Source organism: Sylvia atricapilla, chromosome 3 (assembly GCF_009819655.1).
Source record: "Sylvia atricapilla isolate bSylAtr1 chromosome 3, bSylAtr1.pri, whole genome shotgun sequence".
Lineage (NCBI taxonomy): Eukaryota > Metazoa > Chordata > Aves > Passeriformes > Sylviidae > Sylvia > Sylvia atricapilla.
Window position 1 is genome coordinate 19993201 of NC_089142.1, and position 14665 is coordinate 20007865.

Consider the following 14665-nt stretch of genomic DNA (forward strand, 5'->3'; position numbering starts at 1 on the left):
TATGCTTACAATGTCTTTCAGTACTACAATGTCAAAGTCAACTTTTCTGAATGCATTAAAAATACAAGCTTTTTTCCCTTCTGCTTTCAATAAAGACTGTATTCCTCCTTCATGCTACATACTTTACATCTCATTTACTTTCTAAAGGCAGATAATATGGTTCTATACAGAGCGAGGGTCAAAAGAATCCCCAGAGCAAAAAGTAGCACGGGCAGATGGGGTGACATGACATGAGAGAACTCCCCCAAGGAGTTCCCACACCACCAGTTGGTTAGACTTGACCAAGAACACAAGAGAATGTACATAATTTACAATGAAAGATAATAGTGTTATATTGATGATATCCAGTCATGACAGTGCTGTGCTTTAAAACACCAGGCATCTGTTTTCTGACTCATCTCTTTTCTCCTCCTAAACATTCTCTTCCTTTGGGGTATCTTACTGCTAGCTCAGTTTAGCCATCAACTTTATAGGAAAAGCATGCAAGGCAACAGTGACCTGGTAAGTAATCTCTAATCTCTTTAACAGCCTGCCTTGGTTCTATTGTTCCCTTGCTACATTATAATTTCCTTACTACCTAATTCTTCAAAAGCCTCAGATGTCACAGGAAATAAGTCCCTCTTGCTCTTCAAGACTTTTGCACTTCTTTACTCAGATCTTATCCTTGTACACAAAGCTCAAGTTTAAGGTAATCTCTGACCCTGAACTGATGGCTCCTCCCACACACTCACTTTGAGGATTAGCCTTTCTAGCACTAGCCAAGAAGATTTGGCCAGAACCCAAAAATCCATCTTCCCTCTGAGTGCACTGCTGCTGAAGTCCATATTCATGTCTACAATAATTGCTGTCCAGCTAACTGCAATTCCCTCATGCATGGTCTAACAAAATCCTCAACATTTAAACACCACGGATTGCAGAATGCCAGATTCTTCTATAAATGAGTTTGCATGGCAAAATTTTGGTCACAGTGGCCTACAGGGATGACTTCAGTGAAAAGTTGCCAGAAGCTTCCCCTAAGTCCAGCAGAGCCAATGTCAGCCAGCTCCAAGATGGACCTGTTGTTGGCCAAGGCTGAGTCATCAGTGATGGTAGTAACATCTCTGGGAAAACACAGTTTTCCATATATATTTTTTATTTATCTATATAATAACATACCATTAAGAAGGGGAAAAAAGTTATTGTGCAGAAGCAGTTGCGACTAGAGAAGAGCAGAGTGAGAGAACAGGTGAGAGAACTCTGCATACACCAATGTCAATGGAGAAGAAAGTTGTCCAGATTGCCAGAGCAGATTCCCCTGCAGTCTGTGATGGAACCCACGGTGAAACAGCTGTGCCCCTGCAGCCCATGGAGGTCATGGTGAGCAGAGATCCTCTTGTGGAGGACCCTCCACAAGAGCAAGTGCAAGGCTGAGGGAAGCTGTGACCTCGTAGGAAGCCCATGCTGGAGCAGGGTCCTGGCAGAATCTGTGGCCCCATGGAGATTGGAACCCTATCCCCACACGGCACTGGAGTAGGTCTGCTGGCAGGACTTGTGACCCCACAGAGATCCCACACTGGAGGAAACTGTTCCTGAAGGACTGTGTGCTGTGGGAAAGGACTAACGCTGGAGCAGTTCATGAAGAGCTGCAGTCTGTGGGAAGGACTCATGCTGGAGGACTGTCTCCCATGGCACAGGCTCCATGATGGAGAAGGGGAAGAACTCCTTTCCCTGAGGAGATGAAGAGCCTATAACCCTTATTCCCCATCTCCCTTTGCTGCTGAGGGGAAGAGGTAGCAAACTGGAATAAACTAAAGCCTGGGAAGATAGGGGGGAGGAGGGGGAGAAACAGAAAGCTGCTTTTAGATTTGATTTACTTTTCACTATCCGCTCTAATTTTGATTGGTAATAAATTCAATTATTTTCTCCAAGCTGAGTCTGTTTTGCCCATGACAGTAATCAGTGAGTGATCTCTCCCTGCCCTTATCTTGTGAACCTTTAGTAGTATTTTCTATCTCCTGTCCAGCTGAGAAGGACAGTAATAGAATGGCTTTGGTGGTGCCTGAGTTCAGCCAAGGTGAAAACCCTAATGTTTTGGTCCAGAAATTTAAGATATTAATCTTTCCCTCAATCCCTACCTGCATGCTTCTAAATTCCTTACAGTGCCCTGAACCTAGTACTCTTTATTTATCTGCATTTACACCATTCTCTTAGGGTCAAAGCAGCCTTGCTTGGCTAGACTGGTGTGATACAGGAGAGACATCTGATGCCTAATGCTTGTTTCAGAATGATATGGCATAATCTCCTGAACTGTCTCAGACATTCTCAGTGTGTTTGGCTTTCTCGTCATCCTCCTCCAACCAGTCTTTGTTGCTATGTTCTCCATGGTTGGAGGCCCTTTCTTTAATTTCTGTTTCTTTTTCTGTCTTGAACTCTGCCACGCTCTGAGCCACTTTTTCTTTAAATATCACTACAGAGCCTTTTAGTTCTTTAGCTGTCAGATGACCTCACTGCAAGCCATTTTTCCATACTTTCAATGAAGAAGGCTGCATAAATAAATTTGCTGCATTGTAATGAACACCACAGTACATCAAAGACAAGCCAAACATCACCCTGGACCATAGTGTGGAATGTTTGGCATCCATGGTATTTGAGCTAAATATCTTTATATGTGATTTGGACATATGGGATGTGGGAAAAATAACGTCTGGTCATCCTGAAGGAATAAAATATCAGAACTGAAGGCAGATATGAATGGTGAAAGATGCTATAAACAAAACATCAGTGTTTCATCTTGAGATCTAATTTGGGTTCTCATGGAAGTATTTGTGTTTAAATAGGTGAATTTCACTGCAAATATATACATGTTTTGCAAAATTTCTCAGCTCTCTGTAAACCTGAACAGCGCTGTTTGCTTAATAACACTAATCTATGCTCTCAGCAAAGTGGCCTAACCTTGCTCTTGAAGCATCTGAGACCCTCAAATCTCAGTCGAAACTATAGCATGGTGTGCAGCCAAGCACCCTTCTTTGGTTTGAAATCACTTGAAAAAAAAAACAGGGCAGAAGCCAGACGAGGCTTAAGATAACCAATGTTTTGATTCAAATCCACGAGTTTCCTTATCCTAAGTAGCTCCGGACAGCAGAAGGTCTGAAGAGAACCACAGTGAAGCTGTCAAAGGCACAATGAATGTAGTCTTCCCATGTGTAGGTATTAAGATAAATGACTGACTGAAAGGAAACCAGAACTATGCTAACTTTCCTCCACACAGGAAACAAACACAAGACAACCTAATTCTCTTGAAGAGCTAGAGTGGCCCTCTCTTAACAGTTTTGGTCATTCTTTGCCCTGTATTCTAGTATCTACTGCTCCATGTGTGGGAGCTACCAGTGATTCAACATCAGGAAAAATTAGATGCTTACGAATGCAAAGCAATGCACACAAAAGGGATTAATTTGAACAACTCTGTAGGAGTGAAGTGAGCTGTTATCAGGCCAGGAAAAACAAAAGCCATATCTGTGCATTAGCAGGGAAAGCTCAACAAAAACATGTGGCATCAGCGGTATCAGTGGTCATAACAGCTAACAACTTGTTTGCATACATAAGAGATGGAAAATAACAGAAAAAATATTCCAAAGCTATTATATAAACCTATTGTACTGTTCAAGCTTGTAATGCTCTGTTTCTTAGCATAATTCCAGAACCGTTAAGATTTTGGCAGGGAAAAGGAGGACTCTCACAGAAGTTAGCAGAGAAGAAACTCCAAAATTATTTGTATTATTTGACTTGAAAGAGTAACAAAATAGACTTAATTTCTACCTCCTCATGTGAAAACAAGGTGACATGCAATTAATCAGAGCTGTTTGACAAGCTAATAGAAGTAAAACCTTTTTTTCACTAATGGTACAGTTTCCTATAGATTTCCCATGCGTGCGGCATAGAGGAGCCAAAAAAGCTGCTTATTCATATAGCCAGCAAGGCTACCTGATTATAACAGCCATGCTAAAATATAAATGAAAGTTATACAAGAAACATATACCATAAAGTTTATGTCACAGCCCACACAATGACCTTAACAAATGACATATTCAGTGGGATCTGCCTCCCACAGCTTTAGCTGCCTGAAAATACTTAGTGCATACTTAGACCTATGCTCCTCACGATAACCCAAAAGACACTTTCTTCTATAGAAGGCAGTTAATCTCATCCTAAACCAGCAAGGCTGGAAATGTAACCTGAAGGACTTCATCTCTCTCTCTCCTTCCATTAACCACAAAGGAAATTGAGATGATGAGTTCTGACTAGATGCTTGCAACACCTGACAAGAATCAGTCTCTTTTACAGAAAATATCAGTAACAGGAAGGTGTTTCCTAACATGAGTCTGCTCATCAGATGATTTTTGCTAATTAACAAATCCACTGTTTTATAAATACCCCACACAAGATCCAACATTTGAACGGTTCTGTACATTTCAAGCCAGTAGGGAGGCCTGATAATTTTTCAATAGATACAAAGAATTTTTCCCACTGACAGATTTGTTATGCCAAAGTCAGTAATTCTAAAAAATGCAGGGAATATACACTCTGCAAGCAATCTCAGTATGTTGAGTGAGTACTTAAGCAACAATGATAGAAATAGCTTTTGAACCACACTAACTGTAGCCACAACTATAGCTACAGCTTGCTCTAATTCCACAAGAGCTGATGATTCTTCTGTTCCATATTGGTCTGTCACCTTTCTCCCTCCTAAGACCTATCTCTGCTCTACAAGTTGCTTAATTGATCACATAATCCAATTCTCCAGGAGCAATTGACTCTAACCTGTTTAGTCTGCATTTGGTGCTCTTTCAGACTGAGCAAAGTGTCTTCCAAATGGAATGCCCATATCCATTTTCCAGTCACAGTCATAACTTCACAGGCATTTCTTTCAGCCTCAAAAAGAACCCCTTCTTCAGGAACTGTTCCAGTTAATTTTTTTTTGCATAGATTCCTTTTTGCATGACGTTTAACACGCAGGTGCACAGTCACACTACTCAGACTGACTATGATATGGAAGTGGGAATGAGCAGCCTCAGAATGTAAGTCAGCACTAAAAGAAAAAGTAATTTTCTAATAGCCTATCTTATCTTGTCTGAACAATTTAAATGTTTTTGCCATTCAAGCTGCATGTTTCTTTAACAGAACAGAGGTAGGAATACGTAAAAAGACTTTAAATGAAATAAGAGGACTCAGTTTATACATACAGCTTACTGAATTGTGATAATGAAAAGTCAGCATGGCCAGTTTCTATCTTCAAGGAAAAACAGAAAACAATGAAAAATTGAAAAAAATATTGACGGGAAGATTCCAAATCAGCTAGCTTTTACTGAGTTCTATTATATTAGGAAGTTACTTTGCATCTGTCATCAGAGCAGCTGGAGACACAAAGAGATTAAATACAAAGCTCAACATAGGCTAAGAGCAATAGCTGACGTCTCCCTGTCCAGACTAACCATCAGCATGAACACACTGCTGGCAACTCCATGATGGAAAATATAAGCTTCCTTGAGTTATCTTTACTATTTCAGTTCCTTCAGACAACTCCAGATGGAAACACACTGAGACAGCATCCTATAAGACAATAAAAAATAGGAGGCTGATTACTTAGATGTCTGGAAGTCTGAGGAATATGAAGTTCCACAGTATGCAAAACGAAATTGGGCTATAAGATGGGATTTTTGAATGCTGGGGATTTTTAAAAATCAGGTCCCTGAATATTATTAGAACAAATTTTTAGAACAGGGAAAAAAAAAAACCAAACAGAGGAAAAAATATGTAAAGCATACTGTGGAAAACAGAATCAAAGAATATCCACTCAGCTTTGGGAATCCATATAATGTGCTCATTATGATTCAAGCATAGCAGCTGGCTCTCCTGTTCAAGTCCCACAGTTGGCTGTCTGGATGTTGCTCATGGTAATTCTGTTGGGTTTTTGGTTTTTTTGGCTTTGGGTTGGTTTCTTTTTTCAGCTGAGACAGAACGTATGCCTTTCTGAACCTTCAGCCAGTTTAAGCTCTTTTCTTCTCCTTGATACTGGATGAATCTTCCATGGTGTACCATGCAGCCAAAGCAGAGGAGTTTAATTTTGGTTTAGCATCTTTTAAGGGTAAAAATGAATGTTATTTTTAGTGCAAATTAAGATATTTGTAGCTGCATTTTGTCCAAGAGTGAGAAGCTGTGGCTGGTGAATGCAATAAAATGGAATGGTTCATTAGAATAAATGCAATACTGGAAAGATCTCAGGCACACAAAATGACATTACTATGTTTTCACTCTTTTTTGGGGAAGCTGCTTCAAATAATTTGAAATCAGAGAAAGAAACTTAAAAACTTCTATTAATGTGCAACACTTGTGATGTTGTAGAAAACTGCAAAGATTGGAAGCTGTTTAGGATAAGGACTGTCATTTATTTTTTTCATTCATACTATGTTTGTGTGCTGACAAATGAAGATTTCACATAAAACTGGCAAATGTTGCATAACTGCTGCCTACCACAAAAGAGTATTACCTCCTGGATTTTAAGCAAATCCAATTAATGCTAATGACAATAATCAGTTAAAGGCAGATACCACTTTCTGCATCAGTCTTCAATCATAAATGCTCACCTGACTCTATATACAGATGAATTTCTCTTACTCATAAGTCAAATTCCTGCCACAGGATGAACTGTACTTCGTCACATCAAACAATGACCTACTTCTATACCCTGTATCAAACAGTAGCCATACACTTCTTAGAAGAAAACATGAACTTTGGATTTGCAGAGGTAGAATAATGGCTGTTCTTTTGTACTTTTACCCTAATAATTGCTATAATTTTACTTTTCGATTGCTGCTGAGTGCTAAGATGTTGTTTTCATGGTTATTCGTCATATTATAAAATCTTACTCCTGCTTGGTAACAGTCAGTTCTGAGCTCACCATTTTGCAGGTGGATTTTGACTGGTTATTTTTTTCTAAGTACATCACTTGACAGCTGTGTAAGATGTGTTTCATCTGTCGTTTTTGACAAATCACTCAATCTGGGATTATGCTGCACCCAACTCTAGCCTTTAGTGTAGTCAATATATATGTAGCCATCAGGAAACCTTCTGATATCACTTAATTCTTTTTACCTGACCATCTATTGAACACAAGCCTCCTGTTGTGACCTCTATTTTGGGAACTGCTGCATTCTCTTCATCTACTTATCTATTCTGGAGCTTCATCTTTCATGTTATGTCTATGTGATCTCTTTGGAGAGAGACTTTATCAAAAACTTGGTGGAAATTCAAGGAAACCAACATCAGCTGTAGCATGCTCCTTATCCATGTATTTCCTATGTCTTCAAAGATTCCAAGATGTTTGTATACTTCCTCTTTGCAAACCTTCTGTTGATCTGTCCCATTCAGATCACAGGTTATCAGGCATCTACAAATATTATTTTGCATCATAATTTGTGCTGAACTGTCTAAAACAAACAACAGGATAACAGGTTTGCAGTTCCCTGGATTATTTAAGAACTGTTTTAAACAACTGGCTTCACACTATCTAACCTCAAAGTCTCTGACAACAAGGCAATTTGAAAAGCAAGTAGCTATGCATCATTGTCAGTAATATGGGCAATTTCATTTCCCTAAATTTTTTTAGAAAGTTGAGGTGAATAAAATCTGGTACTTGTGATTTTATTTTATAAATTTATTTTGTTGCATGACAATTAAATCACTTCAATTCACATATCCTTTCAGAAAAGCCAGGAAGAAGTGATGTATCATGGGACTCTCCATAGCATTTTTCCCACAGCTAACATCAATGCAAAGGATTTATTTAATTTCTCTGAAACATGCCTCTCTAAATACTCATTCTACACCAAGATATTGGCTCAAAAGAGTGGCAGACACATTGCTCCTGGTGCATCAAAAGTAAGACCTACTGTCAGTTTTATTCTACATAACATTTGCTTAAAAACTTCTTCGCCTGTCTTACCACATTCTTACATTTAAATATGTTTAATACATCATTTGGGTGTGAATTCAGATTTTAAAAGACACCTACTCCTTTCTAACAACTTCCTTTACTCTGTTGTCTGGCTCTGCTGTCTTTCTCTTGCTTTTTCTCAAGCCTTTGATGACAGGTGGTGGGCGCTGGCCTTGAATATCACATATGGTGTCCTTAAGTAGCTTCCATACCACCTGGCACAACTTCCTTCTCTTAGCTGACCTTTTTTAGGTTCTTTTTAGTAAGTATCTTTATTTTTGTGTAGTGTTCCTTCTTGAATTGTTGTGGATTGTTGTTTATTTCCTGTTGCTTTTTTGGCATGTTGAACCCAAATGTTGCTGTTGTGATGTGCCTCTTGTGAACCAAACTCTACATAGGATAAGAAGTCAAGGGTCTCATTTCCTCTCACAGCTCCACTAACCAATGTCTTGGTTATTTTATTGACTGCGTGTAAAATCTGAAACTTTTGACAACATCCTGATCAGACACTAAGGGGGAAACTGAAGATCCCATTACTGCTCTCTCTGCTGCTTCTCTGATCGTACAGCAATGAGTGCTCCCAATCCCAGCTGGATACATGATGAAACAGACTCCAAGCTTGCTTTGCTTTTTGATATGTACACTCCGTCCACCATACACTGATCTAAGGCATCCAGGAGATACACGAAACTATTTCAATGCATAAATTTTAACAGTAATGTTTTGGGCCTTTGGTCATTTTAGACAGAAAGCTGTACTTGATGAAGCCTCTGATCTTTCTTAAATAGAAATATTTCTGATACAAATTCTGTACCATTAAAAAACTTAATTTCTAAATGAAAACAAATATTTTGACCTTTTAGTGATCCTTTATTGTTTTAAATTTCAAACTCACTGTCTTCAGTCATTGTGGGGGGATGTGCAAACAATCAGACTCGGTCATCATTATTTAGAGGCATCATACAGCACTTCCCAAATGGGCTCAGTTGTGGTCCCCAAATGCACTAAGAATTACATTGACTCAGTGAGGAAAACAGAGTGAATGCACAAAGCAAAGCACACTCACATACAAGAAAAAAAAAAGGGAGATTCAATGACAACCAGTAACTGTTTTGAAGGCTACTAAATTAGAAATGGTCAAGAATTTTAAGCAGCCACAAAGTTAATTGTTACTAAATAGAGAAATCTTCTTAGTCATTGGCTAAATAAGCTTACATCTTTGTATTAGAACAGATAGTACCACATGAATGGGAGGGGAGATCTGTAACATTTATATATTAAAAAATTGGAAACATTTTAAACATCTGATGTCACATTTCCACTTGAAATATTTGCTCGCTCTTTCAATTTTCAGGAAACAAACACATGTTCAGAGTTTTACTCAAAGCCTTTTTCCCCATAGATGGTTTTCAACCAATGGTTAGTTTAAAGAATCTAAAGCTCTCCCTTTGCTCAGAATAACACCAGAAATTATAAGAAACATTGCAATCTTAAAATACTGTGCAGCATTTAAAATGTTCTTTCCAAATATAACAGCTAAAATACCACAGAATGTTTAGATGTTATTAAGAGTATAGGAACACAAACTGGAAAATGGGAAAATACTGGAAAAACAGGTTATCTGCTGGAAAACAGATATGCAGTTTTCCTTTGTGACAAAACACCATTAAGAGCAGATCTACAGGAAAGTACAATCTTTGGCACAGAAGAGCTACATAAAAGTACCCAGATACTGACACAGCAAAATGAAGACAGCAACAACCCCTCAACTTATGTCAGTTATCACCTCAATATTTCAGTTTACAGCTCAATTCTAATTTTTGCAATATTTTGCAATATTTCTTAACATTTTATAAAGCATGTAATAAGAAATTACATTTAACCCCATATGTGAAAGAGCTGCCACAACTGCAATTCATTACATGGTTTTTCCAGTAAATCCTATTTGAAAACAGGCGTTACTGTTTTCAGTAAAACAGTAAAGTAAAGTCTGGAAAGTAAAGTCTGAAAGAATGCAGAACTTCCACATGTTTTATTTTAAACTATCTCCTTCATCCATTTATCTTTGGAACTTAAACTAGATCTGAATTAAATTTACTTACACAGTTTCCAAGCAGTTTTGTAAAAAGAGGGATGTTTTAGGACATGGGTTAAGCTTACTTTCATTAATCACACTCTAAATTAATTGTGCATTGAAGCAGTAAGTAATTTCTTAATGACCAAATCCTCTATGTTGAGCTAATAATACACATAAACGTGCAGGCAGGTATGCTGGAAAAACGAGCAACACCAAAGGGAAAAATCCAGAACAGCTGTAATTTGGTTATTTGTCAGTTTGTAATAGACATGAACCTGGTGCCACAACCTTTCCCGGTATGCAGGTTTGTTCTTGACTGCATGTTGTGCTGCAGCCGGCCCTGCCCTGCCAGAGCTGTGGGCCCTCACTGCTCAAACTCTCACACTGCTCAAATTTTTTTTTTCCATAATGAACACTCTAAACCAGCTTTTTAATAGGAAAGCTAGGTTTTATTAGAACAGACACTAGAACAGCTGATTTCTTTTCTGGGGGTGGAGAAAACTCAAAATGAGGAAAATTGAAAACAAAACTATACATACATAACCTTATCTCCACATTGCTCACTGCATCCTTGTAAATCAATCTTCTTTTCTTAGGGCTTGTTCTCAGTTCAGCACACCAGATACTTCCAGAGTTGCAGAACAGTCTGCACAGAGCTCTCTGGGTCTCTAGGGAATGGCCCTCTGAAGCCTCCCATTGCTCTCAGTAGACTTCTGGTCTCTGCAGTACAGAGTGTTTATTCCTTGGCCATCACTCCTCTACACCTGTGTGTCCTTCACATTCTATAAAGTTATTCCCTCTCAGGGTATGTCTCCTCAACTCCTAAGGGTTCCATCCTGGTTTCTGTGCTAAGCAGCTGGAGATTTTCAAAGAATGAAAAACGATGTATGACATAAACATCTGATTATTCGTAACAATAAATTAAGCAAACAACTAAACCACAAAACCCAGCTGAAAGTATTCCTTACAAAGAAAATACTTAGGAAGTGACTGAAATAATTTTGCCACAAGTTCTCAAGAAGAGGTCATGCAGTATATGCATATTCTACTTTCCTAGGCGTTGAATCCATGTACACATCATCTTTACACTATTAGACCACCTATTTCCAGGCACAGTAGAATGTTACCAGAATAATATGGATAATATGGATCAGTCTCTATTATTTCCATGATTTCTTTTGCTGCTTCCTGAAAGTAATGCACTTAAAATGGCCACAGGAGCATAACAACTTGTCTACTCAGCTTAGTAAAGTGTCAAGTCGTTTTTAGTTCCCATTTAAGTTGTTGAAAAATAAGAGTTGCTCTGCATCTCATTGAAGAATAGTATAATCCCTTGAAAATAAGAGAGACATTGTTACTCTTCTTCAGTTATATGACATGACCCTGCTGTGATAAAGGGACATGTGTTCATCTGTCTACACTTGACTTCGTATTTCATATGAATTTGAAAATCTGTCATCTGTTTGCAGAATGCAGTTCTTTCCATCACACACTGTACCCCCAGTCCAGATCAGCGTGATGTGAATGCTTGTCATCTTTGCTTGGTGTGCTTGCCTATCACCTCTACAAAGCTGGTTTAATTATTCTTTTCAACATCACAGAACCTTAAGCATCAATAGCTGTCAATCACAGACTACCCATAATATGCTATGGATATGCATACTTTTTTTGTCTTTGATGCACTTAGATGCTCATTACTAAATGAATCCCTCACTTGCTTTCATGGGCTGGCTGATATATACTACTCTTAATCCAGCTGGGATGCAAGTAAATTTCCTTGTTGGTGTAAAATGCTATTCCTTTGGGGTAGGAATAAAAAGGTTCTCCCAAAGAGAGCTTCCTGCCACAAACATCTAACTTTAACCATACATGTTGACTTTTAGGCAGGATGTTCTTCCTGAATGAAATACCAAGCAGTAGGTAAGAAATATTTGAGAAGAGGAATAAATCTGGGTCTAGGAAGTCCCTCTCTAGGCTAAATGGTATCACAGAATCCTGTGACTTGGAAGGGATCCACAAGGATCATCAAGTCCAACTCTTAAGTGACTGTCATATTTCACTTTTCCCCAAAACAGCTACTACATCACAGAAAATTTTCTGACACTAGGGGAATACTACCTTTTTATATTCAGAGCCTGATGATATGCATCACACATGATTTTATTTAAACAAGAAAATGTAAAATAGAAGTTTCTTCATTATATACGATAAATAAGAGCCTTCTTGTAGGGTCCAGGCACAAGCAATGCCCTCAGTATTTTAAGTCAGATACATAAAGTAAGGATTCTGGATTTAGATGCAAGGAACATAGGCCCAAGAATAATTTTTCAATTTCCTTAAGCAGTTTCCCTAATTGTAATTAATTACCAATCACAGGGAAAAAAAATCTCTTTCTAAATGCAAATGTTCCACTGGAGTCATGGACTATAGCTTCATTTGACTTTTCCACCTTGAGAACACAAAAATTTTTACAGCTGACTAGACAATGCAGGCCAGTTAAGCAGGTAATATAAATTTAAAGGGATCAGTGTGCTTCTGTAAGAAATATACATATTACATGATTGCTACTGTTCCTATCTGTACAAACTATCCAACTGCTTTTACACTGTACTACTAATACTCTCATGGCTCTATCACATGCTATACATGAAGCACAAGTTATTGCATATGTATCAACCTGAGTATCTTCTGTGGAGTACAAATCACCAAAACTGCCTCCTTGAAAAGTAATGTTTTATAAAGACTCCTGGATGGCTGTTTACTATATGAAAAAGCGCTTTTCTAAAATCAAAACCAAACCACACTACCAAAACCAATGCACTATGTTCTTCAGAAGTCCTAATAATCAAGAGGTTTATGCCCAGCTCAGCACTGTTTTGATTTTTTTCCAAAGGATATGTAAATAGATGATGAGAAAGTGGGACATTTTCTTATATACCAGTGAAGAGCAAAAAGAAAGCAGGACAGATTTAATCCAAATCCACTTATTTAAACCAAAAAGAAAGTCCAAGAAGTCTGTAGTAAGGTTACAAGCTACCTGTACATCTTACTAGTAAATTCAAGATCCTTAAGGTTTCACTGGAACACTGGGTTTGAAATCACAAAGAATGATTATTCAGTTCCACTCCTGATTCCTTCATAAAAGCAATCTTTCACCAAGTGGGACAAGAGGCTACATAGTACAGGTTTCTGTCCTCTCAAAAAACTGGAATTTTGACTTTGGTAGCCAGTTCCTGCGTTCACGGGACTTTTTTCATTCTGGAATACTAAAGAGTTTACAAAAATCTTGCAGCAGGTGAAACAATCAATAAATCTCAGGAATGGCTTTAGGTTCTCTGAAGACAAGGGCCAGAGCACTGACCTCTGGAAAGCAGGACTGGGAATGGGGGTCCTCTGGATGGAGACAGCAGACACCTGGCTCTGTGGTGGTGTTGGCTACTTCCCTGGCTGGGCAACATCAAGGGACACTGCAGCTGGTATTTTATTAGTCACTCACCCTCCACAAGGAGATACATGATAATCAGGACTTCACACAAGATTCAGGTCTGCCATCAAATTATACTGTAGCCAGTAGAGAGAACTTCACTGTACTAACAAGTATAGTGACACAAAAAGTTGGCAGAAGATCACCAGAGAATAGGCAATAGGCTGCAAATAGGTCAAAATAATTCAGGATTTCCATTTAACTTGGCTTTTAAGAGAGGAGAGAGGAGCCCACGTTGGAGCAAGTTTGCTGGTGGGACTTGTGACCCCATGGGGGACCCACTCTGGAGCAGCCTGTCCTTGAAGGATGGCACCCTGTGCTAGAGAACTGTTACCCATGGATGGACTCATACTGGAGAATTTAATGGAGAACTATCTTCTGTGGGAAAGACTTGTCTCTCTGAGCAGCAGGAGAAATGTGATGAACTGACCATAACCCCCAGTACCTGCGTTCTGGCTCCCCTCTGGGGAAGAGGCAGAGTTGAGAAGGAGGGAGAGATAGGGGGAAGGTGTTTTAAGGTCTGTTTTTACTTTCCATTATCCTACTCTGATTTTTTAAAATAATAAACTCAAATAATATCCTCAGATTTTGAGGATGTTTTCCCTGTGACAGTATTTGATGAATCATCTCTCCTGGAACTTACCTCAAACTATGAACTCTTTGTTGAATTATCTCTCCCCTGTCCAGGTGCAGAGGTGAGTAAGAGAGAGAGACTTTGTTGGGTGTCTGGAATCCAGCTGGGGTCAACCCACTACATGGAAGCAAATGCAAGTGCTGCAAAGGATACAAAGAAAGTCTGGCTTTTTTTCTCAGGAAGAGAAAAGCCGGCAAAAAAATACAAAATTAAATAATCTCCTGAGATGGAAGAGGAAAAGCTCTATCACTGGTTTATTAATTTAAGTCTTCCCACTTATCCTAAGGCTATGTATTTTTATTTCTCAAGGAGCTGTAACAAATTAGTATTTCTCTTCTCTACAGTGTTCACCTATATACTAAATAAAGTACTGACCAAAGAATCAATCACTTATTTTCTTTGGCAGAAGAAGAAGAATAAACATTATGTTCTTCTCAGTAAAAATGCCACAGTTCAGCTGAGGTACTTAACTGCTGTGTAAAAGCTCCCATAATATTCACT

The 14665-nt window shown here is 38.6% G+C and overlaps 1 protein-coding gene across 1 annotated transcript in view; it reads right to left on the reverse strand.

The window, feature by feature from the left end:
- ERICH1 (glutamate rich 1) overlaps nucleotides 1-14665 on the reverse strand; it is an 88214-nt gene that overhangs the window by 32165 nt on the left and 41384 nt on the right.